The sequence below is a fragment of the Bombus affinis genome, chromosome 12 (genome assembly GCF_024516045.1).
Source record: "Bombus affinis isolate iyBomAffi1 chromosome 12, iyBomAffi1.2, whole genome shotgun sequence".
NCBI classification, from domain to species: domain Eukaryota; kingdom Metazoa; phylum Arthropoda; class Insecta; order Hymenoptera; family Apidae; genus Bombus; species Bombus affinis.
The window spans coordinates 3,513,674-3,534,376 of NC_066355.1; the positions used below are offsets into that span (position 1 = coordinate 3,513,674).

The 20,703-nt window shown below is 31.5% G+C and overlaps 1 protein-coding gene across 2 annotated transcripts in view; it reads left to right on the plus strand.

Annotated features, from left to right (window-relative positions):
• LOC126922459 (uncharacterized) overlaps positions 1 to 20,703 on the plus strand; it is a 318,790-nt gene that overhangs the window by 27,601 nt on the left and 270,486 nt on the right. The window lies entirely within an intron of this gene.

Consider the following 20,703-nt stretch of genomic DNA (forward strand, 5'->3'; position numbering starts at 1 on the left):
ACAAAATATCATAATATCATCATCATATCGACATAATATCATCGAAAATAAAAATTTATTCTCGAATGCAAAGATAGGCCACAAAATTGAAAATTGTGGAAAATGCCAAGGCATGTAGGCGATCTTTAGTCTCTTGGACTATATTCCTTTAGCCTGGCCATTGGATAACCTAATCACCGATTTCGAACGCCGTACACGACGAAAATCCTCTACCAGGCACGTTCTCTCTTTTTTCACTCATTCTGGAGGAAACTTTCGCCAGCTGCAGTTCCATCGAAATTTCCTGGAATATCGGTTGAAGCTCGGTTCCGATTGGAATTTTCTGCCTATCCCTTATCTGTGACAACCCAGGAAGGTCTCGCGATTTCTTTTGTCATCTTCGATTCATGGATCAAAGTACGCTCAAACATCGTGGCAATCACAGGACGTTCCTCCTTTTTCTACGGTTGCTTGATAAGGCTATGACCTACATGCTCACTGACAAAGAAATAGACCCATCTACTCTTATTCGACGGAAAGTAATAGCAGCAAAGCCTCACCTTCCTGAGAAGTTAATTCATACTGAAGACGAGTGATTCCAAAATGATATTTCGTTTTGTCTGAAGTCGGCTTTGTTGAGGAGTTTTTCGTTTGGTAATGGTTTGTATAGATTGCGAGAATTAGATTATGCTGTAATACACTGTGACAAGAGGGCCAAGATAAAGTAAATTGATTTCTTGTGAAGATAGTTACTACACTGTGAAATTATGATTTAATATTAATTTGAAGTTCATTTAAATTTTACATGAGAAATAGTGAGATTTGGACTTGTAATAATTAAAAGTCGACATCCAGTGCGTCAGAAATGAATTTCTTGAGATGAGGGTTAATGGAGGGTAGTAATACCAATTATAACATGATCTGAATATTTATCTTTCATATGAAGAATAGTCTAACTTTAAATTTTCATCAAAACCTATTTGTAAAACGGTAAATTACGCAATCGTAAAATATTTCCAGGAAATATCTTCTCTTATATTTTATTTAAACAAATCGATTATCAGGAAGAGTACTTGATGATAGAAAATATTCCGACTCTTTGCGACTTTCTGTTACTCATAAATCCACAAGTTTATTGCAAAAATTAAATTGCCAATTCATAGTTATAAAAATATTTTAGTTACCGAAAAACCTGTCGAATCCGATTAAAACATTCGTATTTTCTCACTGAAAGAGTAGTTATTATCCTCCAATTTATTCCTACCTTCCATCCTGGTATTTTACGAAGATTAAGTTCACAACTTTCTTAGTTAATGTTTTCTGCAATATATATCACAAATATGAAAGTAGATATGCGTGTACAGAAAGGAATATGATTATGGAAGCTACGTGTGAAATCTACCGCGATACATTTTTCCAGTATTCTCGTGCTTTTCATCTCATACGTGTATTCGACATTCTAACTATATTTTTCTGCTTCAAAGAAGAAACGAATAGGACAGGAACGGAAGTAAATGTTAAAGAACCGACGATCGATCAGTTATCTATAATAGTTGTAAAATTTGAAATAGATTCAATGATATAGTGGAACGCCATTTTTCACTGTTATTTGTCTTCAAATAAGCGTTACAGATTCGGCAGCGAAACTCTAAAAAAATTGTAGAGTTCCATCTCAATATTTTTCCATACGGAAGAGAGATATTCTTGGAATATTTATAGTGACAATTTGTTCTCAACAGGGAACAAATATTTTTCATTCTTTTTATACACGCCCTGGGAAGTAAGGAAACAAAGTGACAACTGGCTAGATATGAATCTTAAATACGACTTTAAATACGAAATATCAGACTTATACACTGGCTCATAGAAGTATTTGAACATCTATCATATAAAACTTTTATGGTCATATCGTATGTCCTGTATAAAACATTTTGAAGCTTTGATAGCACAAGGTTTTGATAATGAAACATAACTGTTACGATGATGTTGATGAAATTTGAAATCAATTGGAATGCACGAGTGATACATGAAAAAAGAACATAAGTTTCTTAATGCAATATCAGTACGAACAGATTACGAAAAAATTATATGATTCCCATAAATCATAAGGTATTTCGTTTAAGTGGAGCGAAATGGATTCTAGGAAAGAAATATCAGCCATCAAAAACGCATCAAAGTTGCATGCTTATATGCACAAATTTTTATCAACTTCCTTTAACTCTCAGCGACTGGCTTCCAGCTGTCGCAATAGAGGTTCTGATACGAATTGATTATCGTTTAGCGCGATAGTTGGAAGGCGATAAGCTAGAATTTATTTCCGAACTGTCTTTCTAAGATCAATATAAAAAGAAACGAGAATAGATTCCTATCGTTTCACAAAAAGATATCTGTTACTTCCTACAGTTTTCTGACATTCCTCGATCGTTTTACGTTAAATTTTTTATATTTGCCGAAAATTTATTTGTCTTGAAATAACCGTTTTGGATTGGTCAGCGAAAGCATGAAAAAAATTACAGAGTTCTATCTTAGTATTTTTCCACACCGAAAGAAGAAATTCCTGAATTTATTACGTTATAGGAAAGCACCAGTATTTTCTAAATCTAGTTTCAATCTTTCATACCTGAATTTCAACTTTCATAGCTATCAAAAGTGTTACGTTATATATGTATCACTATTTTGTAAATTTAATTTTTCACATCAATATTGAGTTTTTCACATCTGACAAATGTGTTGCTTTATTGATGTTCCATTATTTTCGAAATTTCATCTCAATTTCCCACTGCTAAAACCGTTTCATCATTAGTGTGCCATTATTTCTTGATTTCCTAGTTCGAACTCTAATTGCAAGGGGAAAAGTAATAAGGGAGTAAGGAAACACATTCCAAGTTCCAATATGAGCGATTGGGAGCAGGCCAACTTATCCATCTCAATATCGACACGTCCTTTACTGCTCCGTTTATTGAATTGAATTTATTTTTGCCCAATAGCAAGAGCTTCTTCAAAGCACTCGGTTGTTTATCCTGAGGAGGAAAAAAGGGAGAAAAATTCCTGAACTGAATGGCGAAAGAGAAGGCAAAGTGACCAAAATAGATATTCTAAGTAAATGAAAGTGGTATAAAATTGAAACAGTTGAAGAGAGAAATATATATAGTAGCGAATAATGAAATGTTTAAAACTGTTACTCTATGAATTTGAATAACTTTTATACCAAAAATTTTTTATTCATTCTGCGGTATATATTTATTTATATAATATATTCATTGCTCTTATTAGATATAAATCCATTTTGTAAGATTATATTGTCTTTTTATATTTCGCATTTTATAAACTTTCTATATCGGGCCATTTTGCTGGTTAATATCTTTTAATTCACAGAAGGAGCACGGAACGTACGTATTTTTCAAATATATAAGGAAAAGGCAAGAAAAAGTTCCATGGAATGGTAGTTTCCTTTAAGTAAAAAATTATAAAGTAATCTATCGAAGCTTTCGATCCTCCACTAGGAAACGAATTCAGTTTCTATATGTTTATGTATAATTGAATGCGAGAAATGGAGAAAATAGATTAAACGTAGGATATTATGGACTAATTCAAAGTAGCTCCTCTTTAATCATATAACAGTAAAAATAAAAGATACAAGCAGAAGTTAACTCAACAAATTATGAAATTAGAATTCTACCTGTAAAGTGAAAAATAAATCCTGTAATTGATCAGAAGCAATTACTTAGTGCACTTACATTATATGTGAATGTTTACTCAAGTTAATATTTGAAATAGCTGTTATCTATAACGTAGTCAACCACTTTTATTAAATATTAAATCGAATGTTGAAGTAAAATTTAAGAGAAATATACGTGTAAAAATAAAGTACAAGAATTGATCATGATAACATAACATTTTTATTTCTTACATATTGTAATACTAACAATCATGATTTTAACGTATAATAAAAAATCATTTGATCTTTGAAACAAACAAAGTAGAATTAGAGGATAAAAAGAATAAAAAATTAAAATAAAAACACTGATAACATATTGACAACATGTTGAAAGCTATATAAGAACATTTTTTCATGAAAATTACTAACAATGTCGTTCGATAAATTCTGTATTTTAAGAATAGATTTCCTTCAAGAGGATGTTCTATGCTACTTTTCATCCTGTCAATTACATATAAAACATTTAAAAGGCCTACACTTCCATATAAATGGACCTTATATTTTCCTTTTAACAAACCAGAGCAAATACTGTTCTAAAAATAAACTTTATTCAAAAGACGTCTATGCTATTCTTCATCTTATCAAGTACACATAAAATATTTAAAAGGCGTACATTTCTATATACTCGATGTATATTTCTCTCCTTTAATAAATAAGTATACATATTTTCCCAAGAATAAGTTTTTCAAAAAATTTATTTTATTTTATTCTATTTTTCATCCTGTCAAGTACAGGTAAAACGTTTAAAAGGCTTACATTTCCATATACTGAAATTATATTTTTTCTTCTAGCAAATCAGAACTTCTTATTGCAACGTTCCACGCATGTATTTCAATCTCGACTTTCGAGTAACAAACTGGTCACGATATTACCAGCGTGTCACGTTCTCGAACTCGTTTCTTCCCCCTAATAACGTTTCAAGACCACATCAGCTCCCTATCTGTCGTCTGAATCGTTTTGCACCATCCGTGTGTCGGGAACAAAGAAACAAAATCTTTTTAGTCAGCGAGTCCCTACAACGTTTACGCCCCTCTGCCTCTTTTCCTTTTATTTTAGTTTATTTCTTTTTAAACCGAAACTGGAATAAAATGAAACATTTCACTGTCCCTGAAAACTTACATTCGATGTTAGAAGTCATCGTTTTATTTTTCCGGTTCAAACTACGATGCTATATCTTTTAACGGAAACGAAATCGAAATGGACGCAATGTGAAATTGTGCTCATTAAAAAGATATAAAAATTTTGTACGAAATTGAAAACTTAAATCAAGACGAAAATAATTAGTCGATTAAAAAAATTTGTGGAACGTTGAGATTATTTAATTTTGCAAAGATTTTGTTTATTTTCGGTATTCTAGATATTTTATATATTCTTTATTATATATATTATATATTATTGTGCATAATATCTGTTTTGTCTGCTTCTGTTTCAAATTATCCGACTTTATAGTGTTTCAACCCTCTTTGTATAGATTTTACATGTCTTTTTACTTAAATACGAAAAACAATTAAGTATCATTATATGAATAAACATTATTATTTAATACGATTACTGAAACATTGAGTTATGTTCTGAGAGAAGATGTAAATGCATACATGATTATACTGATTTGAACCGATAAAGACAGGAAAAAAGTATATCCATCCGATAAGTCCTAGGCTCGTTCTACTAACTTCCTTTGATCAGTAAGAAATTAGCGCAGCAAAGAGTTAATTATTCGCAAATGCAACAGCTGGGACGTCGAACAATCTCGCGCTATCTCTAAAAGCAGTTTCCGTTATTGGAATATTAATTAACGAAAGTTTAAGGGGGCTTCATGGTGACTGCATTTAACTGAAGCAATTTGAGCCGTACATTTTAATTATCTGGTCTTATTTAACAGACCATCTGCACGTCAAAACTTATCATTCAGAAGAGAACTAAGAAAACGGGAAGAAAAAGGAAATTTACATATCGCGTCGTTGTACAAATGTTACTGATCAAATCAGTTCACGTATTAAGTTCCCTTTTCAAGGCTTGGCTTTGCTCCCTCGATGACGCCGAAAAGTTTTAACAAACTTTAATCGAAACACTGACTGGGAAGGAATGGTAGGTGGCACGAGTCCATTAAAGAACCTTTGCGATGAAGCACTTAAAGCTTTTCAATTTCCCAAGACTTAAATTTATGCGTAAAAAGGTGTTGAAAACATTATTGCCACCGGAAGGGATGTTTATCGGTCAAATCGAAACTGTTTCAATAAGATCCGGAAGCAGAAGAAAATTCGAATCAAAATAGGAATAACAGCGAAAGGATTACAACTCAATTTCAATGAAGAATACAGCTTACACCCGATGTTATCCTTTTCAATAATAAGTTCTGTTTCGTACTATCATTGAAACTCCATTAGCGTCTCTTGTTTCCCCGCTAAGTCTTTCAAGTTTCCTTAAAAAATGTTTCGAAACAAATAAAATTCTGTTATCGGTGCGACAGTTCCAATTTCCAGATTCAGCCCGCTCTGCTATACAGTGTGTCTCAGTGCAATCACGGTAGGATCGGAAAAGGGATGGTGCTATGTGAAAATATAAATTGAAAATATAGGATGGTATTTTATCTCCGTACGACACTTTGTTTTCGAGATAATTGACTTCGAAAATTTGTGAAATATAGGAAGACTGAAAAAGGAACATAATGAGTCATACATTAAGTGACGTCATAATTGGGACAATGTTATTGACTTTTGGATATTTTCCCTTAGAACTTTTCTCCGGCAGAATATGGTATTTTCGTATAAAAAAGTGGAGAAGACACAGTCTCAAATCATTAAATCGATGAAAGATTTAAGAAGAAATTTTAAGATTTGAAACGATGTAGCTAACGAAGCTTTAATGATTTGTAGAATATTTAGGAATTTCTAAAAAACTAGACTTCAAATGAAAAAATCTTAATTTATATTTTCTACTTATCATCATATCTGGATTAATCTTCTGCCGATTACTTATTCCTATCCACTCAGAAATTACTCAAACTCACATTAAATACTAACCAAATTCAAATTCACGTAGTACTTGACAAATCTTCAAATTTGATTTTCTCGAAAGCCAAGCGTCACGTGAGAAAATATTATTCCACATTCTCGACTTCTTTCTCCACGTAGAATCACCTTCTTGTTGATCGTACGTGATTACTCAGACACTCTGTATATTTTCTGGTTTCTTTCGCGGAACGTAACGCAGTAACGAAAGGAATATTGATTGAAAGGAGAAAAAGGAACAGCAAGGTCGGAGGCAGAGCATTTTTATTGGAACGCAAATATCACGATCTCTAACAATGCAAGGCACACATTTTCTCGATGCAGCAAATGTTCCATTGTGAGAACATATTAAAAAAAGCAAGGAGTAACTTGATTATATCGCAACACTGTAACAAAGCCGTGTTCTGCGAAATCGAATATCTCTGCTCGTTGGTGATACACGAGCGAATTCGAGGATAGGATGGAGAATGTAATTCTAGTCTACCTGCGTTATCACAAAATTAATTCGCTCACGCGATAGCGAAGAATAGTTTCGATAGCTTTAGCAAGGTTCAGCGTAATTATTCGAGCGATTTTTCAATGGGTAATTCTTTAGTCGAATTTTTTCACATTAATCGAGTATTTTAATTCAAAATATTATTTTTATTTCTCATAAATCGATATTTTAAATTTGTGTTTATATAGAACGAGTTATTTGGATTAGAATCCACCCTTTATGTTCTGAAGGTATTTTAAAATTCCACATTCGTTAGAATTCTTTCAGAACATTTTTTATGGTATTTGAATATTTTTGCATATTATGTACATCCTATGGGCATTGAGTTAAAATCTTTGCGTATTTCAGTTTCTCATAAATGTATAATTTATAGTCATATGTCTTTTAATTTTGGACAATTGTATTATATCCATACAATGTTTACAACATCTAGGATATTCAAACATTTCGAAACTATAATTAAAAAGACAATTTCCAATGATTCAAAAGAAGAAAAAGAAAGAAATTTTTCTATTGTTAATGATGGAAATGTCCGGAGAAAAATTTCGTTTTCGAAAATTGATATTCGTATTCTGGAATCGAACAAGGCGATACGGTGAATCAGAAGTATGGGAAGATTAGTATAACTTCGCGGTAATTTAACGAATCCCCTTAAGGATTTATCACGATCTACGAATAGGCGTTGTGATTTATCCGTCGATATTTGTTGCACAGCGATTTACTTCGCTGAAAGAATTCGCAATGCCACTACAATTTCTACGACTTATCTAATTGAACCAGATATACTATAATACGTAACCATCGAATCAATCATGCAATCCGATATATCGAATTAAGGAAAAAGGAAAGGAATTAAACAAGAATGTTGCTAAAGAATTTGTAAGAAGAAAAGTGGAGTACAAGCTATGAGTACAAGAGTATGAATTTTTGAGTTATTGGTTAAACTATATGAACTTTATTGACAGTAGCAAAATAAATTAGAAGAATTTATAAAGTTATAAATATATACAAAATATATATGTAGGAAATGAAAATTGTGTTATATATCTATTGAGAAGTTAATAGAATTCAATGTGCAGTGAAGTAAATTCTCCAAATGTTTTTAAAGAAGTTTTTTTAAAGAAGATAAACTTACAAAAATTTTAAAGAATTCTTAAGGAGTTCTGGAACAATATTATTTTTAAATGCATTGTTTCTGGTATATGAAGCTCATCTATTAACACATATAAATTAGTAATCAACTAATGGATGTTAGTCCGGCGTTAAAGATATGTTGCGTGGCGTATACAGAGCAAAATGAAAGTAAAAACTAAGATAAAGGAGCTTTTTCAAGCTTAGCTTGTGAAAACTTGAAGGTTCAGGCTTTCTAAAATATATTCTCAATAACACCAAAGGGACCTGTTTAGTTTCATGAGAGAACCTGTATGAACGTGTATACTCCTGAAACATGTGAGTTAAAATATATGTACGGAATTAAAGTTAATTCACAGCGTGTCGTGTTACTAGGTGTGAAACTACACAATAAAATGCGGCTCTCTACAAAGCACTTGTAATTAAAATTATTTTGTATACAAATATTTTTTGGTATAATGCATTTAAATATTTACCAACTTTATTCTTTGTTATCTTATAATTTTTATATAAGATAAATAGAAATTTATTCTGTTACAAATAAATAACGTCGACAAATGATAAACAATTACTTTTTTATTAAGAAAAGAATATTAAATCAGTATTTATTATTCAGAACAAATAAAACATAAAACTGATTGATAAATTCTACGAAATTTACACAACGATTTGTATTTCATATTACTTTTGCACTTATAAAAATAGACTCGTATTTTTAATCCAAAAAACAACACACTTTAAACTATTTAAGTGAGAAAGAACATGTGACATTTAATGAAGTGAAAAAACGATTTTTCACATAATATACGTATTTTTACAGAAAATACCCTATAGAGAGGGAAAAAAGATTTTTTTTAAGAAAGAAGAACGAAAAATGTAAATTATTTTTTTCGGTACCTAAAATTTGATATAGAATGTAAAGAATATTGAAGTGTCTAACCTTCTTTTTGTGCTACGAATATTAATACTTCTTTCTACTTCATAACTAAAATTTTACGCTACTGTTCATTTGCGATTTACAGAGCAAGGGTGTAAAACGTTCAATATCCTCTCAATTTTCCATTTTCTATGGTCGATGTACGTTGAATGCGGCATGGTATCAAATATCCAGATGCGAAATACGAACGTACAGCGGAACATTGATTATCGATAAGGATCGATTATATGAAAATCAATTTTTCGAGAGACCGATTATCGGAATATCGCGATCCACGTAAACAATTCAGCATCCTCAAGACAGATTTGCGTTATGTTCCATACTGAATTATACCTTTACATCTGCGAGTATCAATGATTTCATACAATCGAAAATGAATATCGAGAGGAAGGCTAAATTAAGACTGTAATAAGTATTACATACGTGAATATTATCGTAAACTTCTGAATGCAACTGAAAGTTTCTAATATGTGAAAAAGACAGGATATTGGAAAAATATTATAGGTACTGAAATTGAAGCGAGGGATACAGAAATGAGTCGGATATTGCACTCCGTTATGAGAACTCGACGTCTTATATATTTGAGAAAATTCATTTCTATTTTAACCCAGAAACGAACGAATTCTTTTCGCAACATTTATTATATTAAAGTCATTTTTCTTTTAATTTCACCTATAGTTTTCAAAATGTGGCCATCTATTTTAATGATAACTGGATAATGTAAACTGCGTTGCAAAAATTCCATACTTTTTGAAAACCGATAGCTTTACCTAAATTAATTATGAAATAAAAACTTGTAATTGAATTAAATAGTTAGAAGAAACCTTTTTTAAATGAATGCGATGTCTGAAAATTTTTAATAAATCGTAGAGTTTTTAAAATCCTTAATATCTTATAGAGAAGGCTTCGTTTTAAATATATGTTTAAATAAGTAAAAATTTCGAAGTGATTAGTAATAATTTGACCACCTACTGTGTATTATTGAAACAAGCACAACAAGATGAAAAATCGCGATTTTTTATTCTGTTAATTTCTTCGGTCGGAGAGAGTCTTGGAAATATTCCGAGGATGAAAGTGTTAAGACAAGCTGCTGGGTCCACGGATAATTCAGAAAGCATTCCATTATCATATACAGAAACTTTCTGTTCGCATTTCTCTAAGATCTTATTTTCAAATATTCAAAGAGTATTTGATAATTCAAGGTTTCACGTCCATTATTCTTCGGAATTCGACTTGGGACACGGATCGATCAACCTTATTTTCAAAATTCCAGTATCTCTCAACCATCAACCGATTGAATCCATTTTATATATCGAGAATATATATGTATCCCAGAAGCTTCTTTCATAATACAAAATAAATTCTTTCATCTTTCATATTTTTCGCTGTTGGACTATTGATCAAATCATTCGATTTCCTAATATTGTGAAAAGATTGTAGATTTCAAGATGATGGAATATAATTTTTGCTTTAAAAATACTGTAAATATATGGTTATTAGAATTATTTATGGAATTTTGTTCTACGAAGCTATTTTTAATGTTCTTAAATCTACAATACGTAGATGATTTTAATTGATGTGATATAATGAAAATAAATAATGTAGGTACTTCTCCAAGAATACTAAATATAAAATAACAAGTATTATAGAAGAATATAAAATGATGAAGATACATAATCAAAAATTATTTTATTAAACTTTATATATAAATAAAATAACAAAAAGATCATGAAAAATATACAGCATAATAAACATTTTAATATTTTAATAAAAATTTATTTTTTCCTCTAAATACTGCATCAAAAAACTCTATTAACCTGAAAATCTCAATCATCGTATGAATTGTAGTTTTGGTACAAGCCGTTGTTTTACAAAGGCTTCACTACGCGTTAAAAGCCTGACTGTCGCAAATTACCTGTCATCTCTAACTATTCTTAAATGAAATGTCGTAAATGGCTAACATTCTATTATCATCGATTAATTGATAATCTTTACATATTTATATCGTATAATATTATATATTCGATGTGCAATCAACAGGGCAAACTTTGAAGACGAATATCGCAAATTTTCAAGCGTGAACAGAATTACAAGATAAAACTTTGGTGGAAAAATAAAACCTTTAAACCATACACAGTTTCTATATCCAGCCACGTTTTCACCATCGTCGTTTTCTCTCAGTGTGAAAAATTTTGAGACGCAACCAGAAACTGAATGTATTTTCAGCGACACTCGGCGTAGTTACCTACCCTTGCGGGAGACGTAAAAATTCGTCACGTTCCCTGTCGTCCATAGCATCGCGACGCATACGGATGCAATCCTTTTCACGGTATTTGCATCGTGAAACAACATTATTATGCTTCACTATCCACGATTTCATTGCTATCATCTGTATTTCCGTTTGCTTGTCGAAAAATAAAATTCTTTCAAAACTAGAATATTTTTTATTTCTTTTCTTAAATAATTTCAATCACGCAGTCTAAGTCGTACGCTAATTTTTGCCTACTCTTTAACCCATTAAGCACCAAGAAATATATATGATTTATTATAATATTACAAATACAACAATTTTGTGAAATTTTATAAAACTACAGAATCTAGGAGAAAGAAATAGTGACGAATATAGTATTAAACGCATCCTTGAAGCCCCTTCACGAGCCACAATTGCGTAACGTTTATCACATACGTAACCACTATGAAGAACGCAATAGCGTACGAAAATGTATCTAAATTAACTGAAAAATATTGAAAATCAAATTTCGTGTTAACGAAACATTGGTTCTTAATGGATTAATTGAAAAACTGCATAAAAAAATCTATAGTTTTATGATACATATGTACATTTCCCAATTTTGTATTTTATTTCTTTTTTTATGCGATTTTTTTTTTAAGTTTAAAAAGTTAAAATCCTAAAAGAGAAAGATTAAGAACACAAGAGAAAAAAGTTATATGGAACGAAATGTGACAAGTTTCCTTTACAATCCATGGCCAAGGTGTAAAGTTACTCATAAGATAATGGTGGAAGCTTATCCCTTTCCTATTAGAACCATGTGGTGGTTTTCTAAATTTAATAGAATTCCTTTTTTCCGTCGAAATACGGTAAAATTTTTGAAATGAGCCCGTCTCAAACTAAGGATGCTTTCCTCCAAGATCTCACTTCAAAATCTCGCACTTCGGCTTTCTCGGCTGAGGTGTTCTGTTGCCCGTCTTATACATATAATCAAAATATCGAATAACATGAAACGTTTCCAAACATGGAAATTCCTCCATTTTCTGAAAACAAACCTTAATATAAAATTTGTATGTTAAAATCTTTGAAAGTTAACAATATTTTTATATTTATATTATCACTGAATGTTCATATATTTTTATATTTGTATCATATAGGGAATAAAACGAAATAAAAAAATGGGACGATGGAATTGGAATCTTTTTTACTGGAAAGAGATTCTGTTTAATACGATGATGAACATAAAAACGGAAAAATGGAAAAGCGATTGTGCAAGTTAATTCGATTGCGAGCGAAGCCACGAGTCACAAGATGAAAATGCAATCAATGCGATTGCAAATTGGTAAAACGATGAAACATTAAACGCCAGACAATAAATTACCATATCCGTGTGCATTTGAGAGGCGTTTGTGCAAAATGCTTTATACACACATACGCGGAATAATTATTTTCGACTCTTCAACGTTTTTACATTTATTATTAACAATGAAAATGGCCATACGCCACATATACATTACTATACTCTCAGTCCGTCATATGTTTCAGGCATTTAATAGAAGTTAACTACTTTATATAAAAATTGAAACAATTATTATTGGCCTACGGATATGCTTTTATAGTAAATTTGAAAGTGTCAAATTGCCCAAACATGTACATAATACGAAGATATATATAAAATATAGTGCTTTTTATATTATTTGGTATGTAAAACAATTTTCTATCGAGTTCTATTGCATCTCTTTTTATCAAAAATATGAATCTGCATAAATATCCGCAGATTAATTATTACTTTACATATTAAAATATTTGGTAATTTGGTTTCTTCTTATTATATTGATTTTTCCTTCGTATAGTTCCGAGATCCGTATAATTCCACTTACAGATCCATTAAAGAATTCTACAGATCGTTAAAGGTTGCAGCGTGCAAATTAGGATAACCATTGACTATTCTTGTTTCTCGTCATACATTCATAATATTAGGTCATCCCATAAGTTCGTGCCGACTTTTGTGTATACATTTCATATTTTAAAGAAAAACAAGAGAACTTTTATCGAGACGGAATAATGGCCCTACCAGAAAAATGGTAAGAAGTTGTACAACGAGAGGGGGATTACACTTTTTCATGAAACTGAAAGATATATAAACAATCTTAACATATATAACCGCTCGAAAAACAGGCACGAACTTATGGGATGACCTAATAGTATCTATAATTTATTTTATCACAGCCAGCGTCCATATTCGCGTTCACTTTTATAGCGATCATCACCGATAGATCGTTAATATTTCCATCGCGGAGTATTCGTAATGGGAGCAGAACAGAATTCGATCATTCGTATTTTGTTCGTTAATTAATCTCGAAAACGAGCTACTAGGTCGAAATTACAATAGCGCGAGAACAATTCAGTTGCTACAGGCTGTTAATTACTGACACTGTTCGATTTATTACTGTACCGTGCTTGAGAACTATTGTTTATTCGAACATGTATTTTTTCTGCTATTTTACAACTCTGGACTAACATCAAAAGACCACAGATGATGACAATAAATTAAAATTAGTTTTGAATTAGATTATTGAATTTTAAGATATTCAAATCTTTTTAAATACTTCTTTTTTAATTACAAGTTCTATTGTCATAATCCCTCATTTACGAACTAAAACATGTCTAAAAAATGGACAGGTAAACAATATCAAAAGGCAAAATCGCAATTGTTAAACAATGTTTATCATTCGGAAATGTACCTGGTATTAAGTAAATTGTAGAATGTCGGTGGGTACATAATTCACGAAGGATCATGGTAAATCAATTGCACAATAAAGTTACAGTGTCCCATAAGCGTTCTGGGGCATGTCTCGTGTAGGTATAATTTTCGGTAGGATGATCACTCGATGGTAATGACATTGTCAGACTTTGTAAACGTGTAAATCAACACGGAACGACCACGTGGTAACAAGTAACGATGCAAATTACATGGAACATTTGTAGAGCGCGCACCATTTCCCTGGTAGTCTGGTCGATATTTATGGACCAACGAGTTTTCTTCTAGTTTTTCATCCCACCGTCCACTTTCTCATTCTCCTTTCGAATTTTTATTTATATTTCTTATTAACCATTCGCAAACGGAATGATGAATTTAATAATATTGAATTGAATAATATTTATATTAGATAGTGTAGAAATTCGTGGTTTAAAATGTTGTTAGAAATCACGAAATTTAATGAGAAACAGTTACAAATATACATAGTTTTTGATGTTGTAACGCCAGAATGAAGTTGCTCTTGTGACAGTTCGTTGAGAATCAAATCGATTGATCGCGATATTGTGGTTTGCCCAAACGTTACTTGGAATTGTGATTCAATTATTGGTGGTTGTTGATTACACACACCAAATCTGATTGATCAAACTACTATTTAAACATTCATGTCGTTTAACAGGCACTTCGTGTAGCTCGATATTTAATTGAAATTAGTAGAAAATAATTAGTTAGTCAAATGTATTTATAAAACATTTGTCATAAACGAAACTGCATATTTGGACCCTAATTTAATTTAAAAATTACTAATTTACTAAAAAGATTGATGACAATTTTAGTCTTTATGATATTATAAAATTTATTTTAAAACATTAATATACGATATTTGTAAATGACAAATAATGCGCACTAGCTTTGATGGCTTTCGCAAACTGATAGGTAATATCGTGATTAATTTCTAAATACTACTAGTATTAGTTTATACATCTTGGTAATATTTATGTATTATTAATTAAAAATTAACTATAGATCAAAATGTCTACACATTCATGAGTGATAGTGTACATGAAATCAGCTCAATTAGAAAAAGTGGGATTAGCGTTACATTTCAAAAGGAGACCTTTGAAAACAGCAACACTTTAAAAGTATCCTATTATTTTTTATAAAAAGCACTGTCTTAGTCAATTGTATAGTTGAATCTCGATTCGTTTATGTTTAGAATAATGCAATTTATGTTTATCTAAAACAATCATTATAATCATTAGGCACTATCTTTATGAATTGTTTTATCTTCTTCAAATTCTTTCGAATTCATCATAAAAATACTTTTTTATACTTCCCATTTTACAATTCTTTTACAATTTTTCACGAAGAAGCCTTCCAATATTTTTTTTAATCGAGTGGAGAACAATGTCAGGCATCAAATAAAAATAAAGGGTTGGAAGTTATTCATCGAACATAACGAAGATATGTGCGCCAGGTGAATGCAAGATATCGTTTCGATTCAATTGCGTTGGAGTGGTAACAACTCGCTGATTCGAAATTCGAATGAAAGAGCATCATGAGGTTTTGTCGAAGCTTCACAGAGACATTGACAACGAGCTTTCTCTATAGCTCTTACGATGTTGATGTACATGCTTTCGACGAAATCGACGAATGCAATCAATGGCTAAATTAAACAGAAGTACCACTACGTTTCTGAATCTTTAATGGACAGGTTTTTCCCAGCCTTTTACCTCATTCGACTTATTCTCCTACAAATCTCGCAACGTTAAAAGGAATAGAAAGGGTTTCACGAAACTTGGAATTTACTGAAGAGTAGTAAATTGATTTCTGTATTGCATGATTCTAATCCAACCGTTCACTTATTTCAACAACAGTTAAAATTAGAGAAACGTAGAAAGTCATGATCCTTGTATCCCACAAAACTTTCCGGTGATTTGTTAATTTCTAACAGCAATTTATTCTGTCGCAAATCGTCTAGAAATTACATTTAATTAATTTTTATCATTTCTTTTCACTTTCTTTTGTTACAATTTCTACATTCGATTTATCCCTTCGTTTAAACTTTAAAGGCTATTATGGGTGAAATTTCACCCTATGCCAATCTTGTTTGACTCTTTCACTACTAATTTTTACGGATTCAGTATGGTAACCACATATTTCACGGATAGTATTATTAAGTTCTCAGAAAAGGTAAACATTACTGTAATAATATAATTGCTAAGTCATTATTTTTATCAACTGATCAAACAATAATTTTTTTATTCTTCGTTTAATATTGAATAGTAATAACGTATTTAAGTTTACTAATTTCTTAATTTATAAGACATGATAAGTTCTCAGCCATGATAGCATAAGAATAAAAACTTTCCATTATTCAAAAAATGCAGCAACCAGGTTTCACAATATCCCAAGTCACAAAAATTTCAAAAAATTATATTCCATATAAGAGGAAATTTCCAAAGAGTAAAGGAAACAATCGACCAGGACAAAGAACCTGATCGATAGACATTCTAAATCGAGATTCGATGTAAAGCATACCTAGTAGGACGTAATATATAGACGTTCCATGGTCGTATTAATGCACCTTGTACATACATGTTGTACATATATCATCACTTTTGCGGTTGACATCTATCCTATAACTTTCTCGGATTCTATCGCGCCTGCTTTCCAAGCCACGAATAACCACCCGTGGCGAACATGTCTCGCGGTTGTGTGCACGGCATCGTAAACAACAAATTCGCTTTACTTCCCTGTGTGCCGATCCAATGGGGAAACAGCATGGCTCGAAAGAAACTCGTCGACGCCGTGAGACCCGGGGGAATATCTTGCCTCATCGACGTTTTTATTGCGGTCCATCGACAAGAAAACGTTTGCACGGAAATAGAAACTCCCTAACTTATTCTTTCACTCAGGCTTTCCCTCCGATTTCTTGAGAGATTTTTCGGCACAATTGGGTGCTTATCTTGCGATTTGTAATTTTTGGAAATTTGATTACTTAATATCCACGAATGTGATACGAATCTCTCAGGAGTTGAAGTAATCAATTCAGATTGTTATTAATTTCCTAATTTCATTTCATAAATATATAATTAACGAAAACTATACATTGTTAAGATTAATAATTGTCATATCATATGGGACGTAGGTATTAACCAATAAGTAATTATATCCAGAATACACATAAAATAACTTTCTTTTAGACTTTGTAACATAGTTATTGCAACATTATTTTATACAACAGTACCATTTTACAATCCAAATATTAATATTTAATTAATATTTAATTCACAAAAAGTAAATGGTTTACTTGCACAAATTCATTCATCATAAGAAGATGATACGAACTATGATGAATTCTAAGGTAAATTTAAAAAACGATATTTATAACGTCATTATTTTGTTATACTTTTCAATTTGCGGATTTGTCTTTGTGGCTTCTACACGACCCATGTATGAATCAACTATACAGCAGCACATAGCCAGGATTTATCTCGTGAAGCTAGATCTCAACAAAGATGAACGTGATACAAGGGAAGCTTCCTGTTATTTATGAAGGGAGCTTTGTGTACAGCAAGTAATAACACATCGTTGGAGCATGCAGGTTACAAAGCAACGATTCGAATATTATCCAAGCAGAGTACCACTACTGGTCGTCGTAACTCACGAATAAAATGATTTAATGATCCAGTAAACATTAGTTGCCCATTACCTATATTAACAATTCAAGAATCCTATAATCTCTAAATTCGACTTATTCTTTCAAACATATATACTAGTTGACGAAAGTATTTGAACACCTACCATAGAAAATTTTATGTCCATATTGTGTGTATTATATAAAACATATTGAAATTTAATCATCGGTGAAACGCGATTATCATTATTCCATTGGTAAAATTTGAAACCAATTTGAAAATTGATATAAAAGTTACAGTATATTTAATGTAAACACATATTTACTAGAAAATCAAAAATCTATCTGAGCACGTTCTTGAAAAAATATGATACGAATCTGAAAATCTATAGAGAAATTACCTACAATACCTAAATTAATTATTAATAAGATATTTATATCAAGCATGTATTTAGTAGAAAATTAGTTTATGCTATCAATACAATGGATAATTGATTACTTTAATTAATACTCGTATTTTGTCTGATACTCATAGTACATTCATGTACATTGTACATAGTACATAGAAGTGTTTACAAGTATACGAATACTATCGTGAACCTGTCTGCATCCGTATAAAATACATACACGGTATTTAATAATTTAGCGCAGATGTAGATTCACGTCTATTTTCTCTGTTGTTCTCTCTTGTTTCTCCTCGAATCAGGAACTTTTGCCCTCTCTTGGTGGGAAATGCTTTTCCTGATTCGTTGGTGGGCCATCGAAAATACTTGTGGCTGGGTTAAGTGGGTGAAAATATGCGGAAATTCTTGGACCGTGATAAATTCAGAAATAATTAGGAGACTTTTGCTCGTAAATGAATCAGCCGTCGTATAAATTTTATTTGAACATTTTTATCAGGTCTATAAATATGAAACCGGAATTTGCCTATAGATGGCCCTAGCTGATAATGTAGTTATCACTAAACTGCGTCATTGATGCCAAAAGTCTTTGTTGACATCTCACAAACATTTTCGACTCAGAACAATACAAGTTTAATACAACAGCATAGTTTGTAATAGCGTTGAACATGTCGAATTTTGTTCCTGGAAACTACGATTTGCGGACAGCATTGATTTTCTGTTACCATTTGAAGAAAACTGCTGCAGAATCGCATCGAATGCTTGTCGAAGCTTACGGTGAGCATGCTCTTGGTAAATCACAGTGCTTTGAGTGGATTAAAAAATTCAGAAGTGGCAATTTTGACGTGAGGAACGAAGAACGTGGAACGTGGAACGTGATCTATTATGAGCTGTTAAAACCTGACGAAGCCGTTAATACTGAGTTCTATCGACAACAAATGATCGATTTGAATCAAGCTTTGCGTGAAAAACGACCAGAATATCAAAAAAGGCAACGCAAAGTAATTTTTCTTCATGATAATGCACCATCACATATAGCAAAACCGGTTAAGGAAACGATTGAGGCGTTCAGTCGGGAAATACTTTCGCACGCGGCTTACTCACCAGACTTGGCTCCGTCCGATTACTATTTATTTGCATCGATGGGACACGCACTTTCTGACCAGCACTTCACTTCTTACGAAAATGTACGAAAATGGTTCGATGACTGGTTTGCCTCAAAAGAGCGACAGTTTTTTTGGCGTGGCATCCACCAATTGCCAGACAGGTGGGAGAAATGTATAGCTAGCGAAGGGCTAGGGATACTTCGAATAAAATATTTTTAATCATTTTCATACAATAAACGTGTATTTTCTATACAAAAATTCCGGTTTCATATTTACATACTTGGTAATATAAACGACTGTTTTTATAATATTTTACAATTTCCCATGAAATATATGCTTTTACGAACTTTTGGTATTATATGAGATAGTGAGAACGATAAAAAATCAATTCAAACATTTAAAAAGTGAATAATTCGCTATTTAAAATGCAAATGTTATATGAAATATTTAGTGCAATATGTACTTTCTTTATGTTATCTAGGTTTGATTGGGAAAAAATGAGTTTTTTCACTTTTGTATGAACACAACTTATCGAAATAAATTGTACACCCAGAAAAAATGTAAAAGTGCCTCAATTAAAAATTGTGTTTCAATCTAATAATTTAGATAATATATATAATTTGTCAAATATTTCTAATGTTCCAATATTTCGTCTCAAATATTTTATTATATGGAAATTTGCAAATTAAAAAGTTACTGAAAAAACTTTGTCCCATACACTGCTATATATTAAAATCATAAATAATATATTAAATATTCTTAGAATTTGATAAAATGTTCCTTCTTTTCTAACGTCCCTTTTTCTGCAAGAAGTTAGACCAATATTCTCAATGTGTTAGACCAAAATTCTCAGTCGTTATAAACTGGTTGCATATTTTCTTTGAGCATTGTTGGGGTATCACGGTAGTACCAAGAACAAACGAAAAAATCACTCGTTGAAGGAAGTATTTTTATGCATACAAAAATTTCGAGAGAACACGCGAGACAAACCAGAAGATTCGAAAATATATCCTTGCGTGAAAGAATTATTCAACGGACTTACTTCGATTATCAACGTTATCCGGAATATGAAACAATCTTTCCACGAACTTCTTCTTTATCAGCCATGCCTATTAAACTTTTCATTCCTTCCGTTCCAGAGGGAGTCTATAAATCACCTGTCTGAAGGACGAAATCGCAATTTTAATTTTTCCTTACTATCATGACAGTCTTTATTCTTCTTTCGAAAACTTTAAAAAACTTGGCTCATTTATATTTTGTATTTTCCTTCAACGCGTTGTCCGATATTGTAATAAT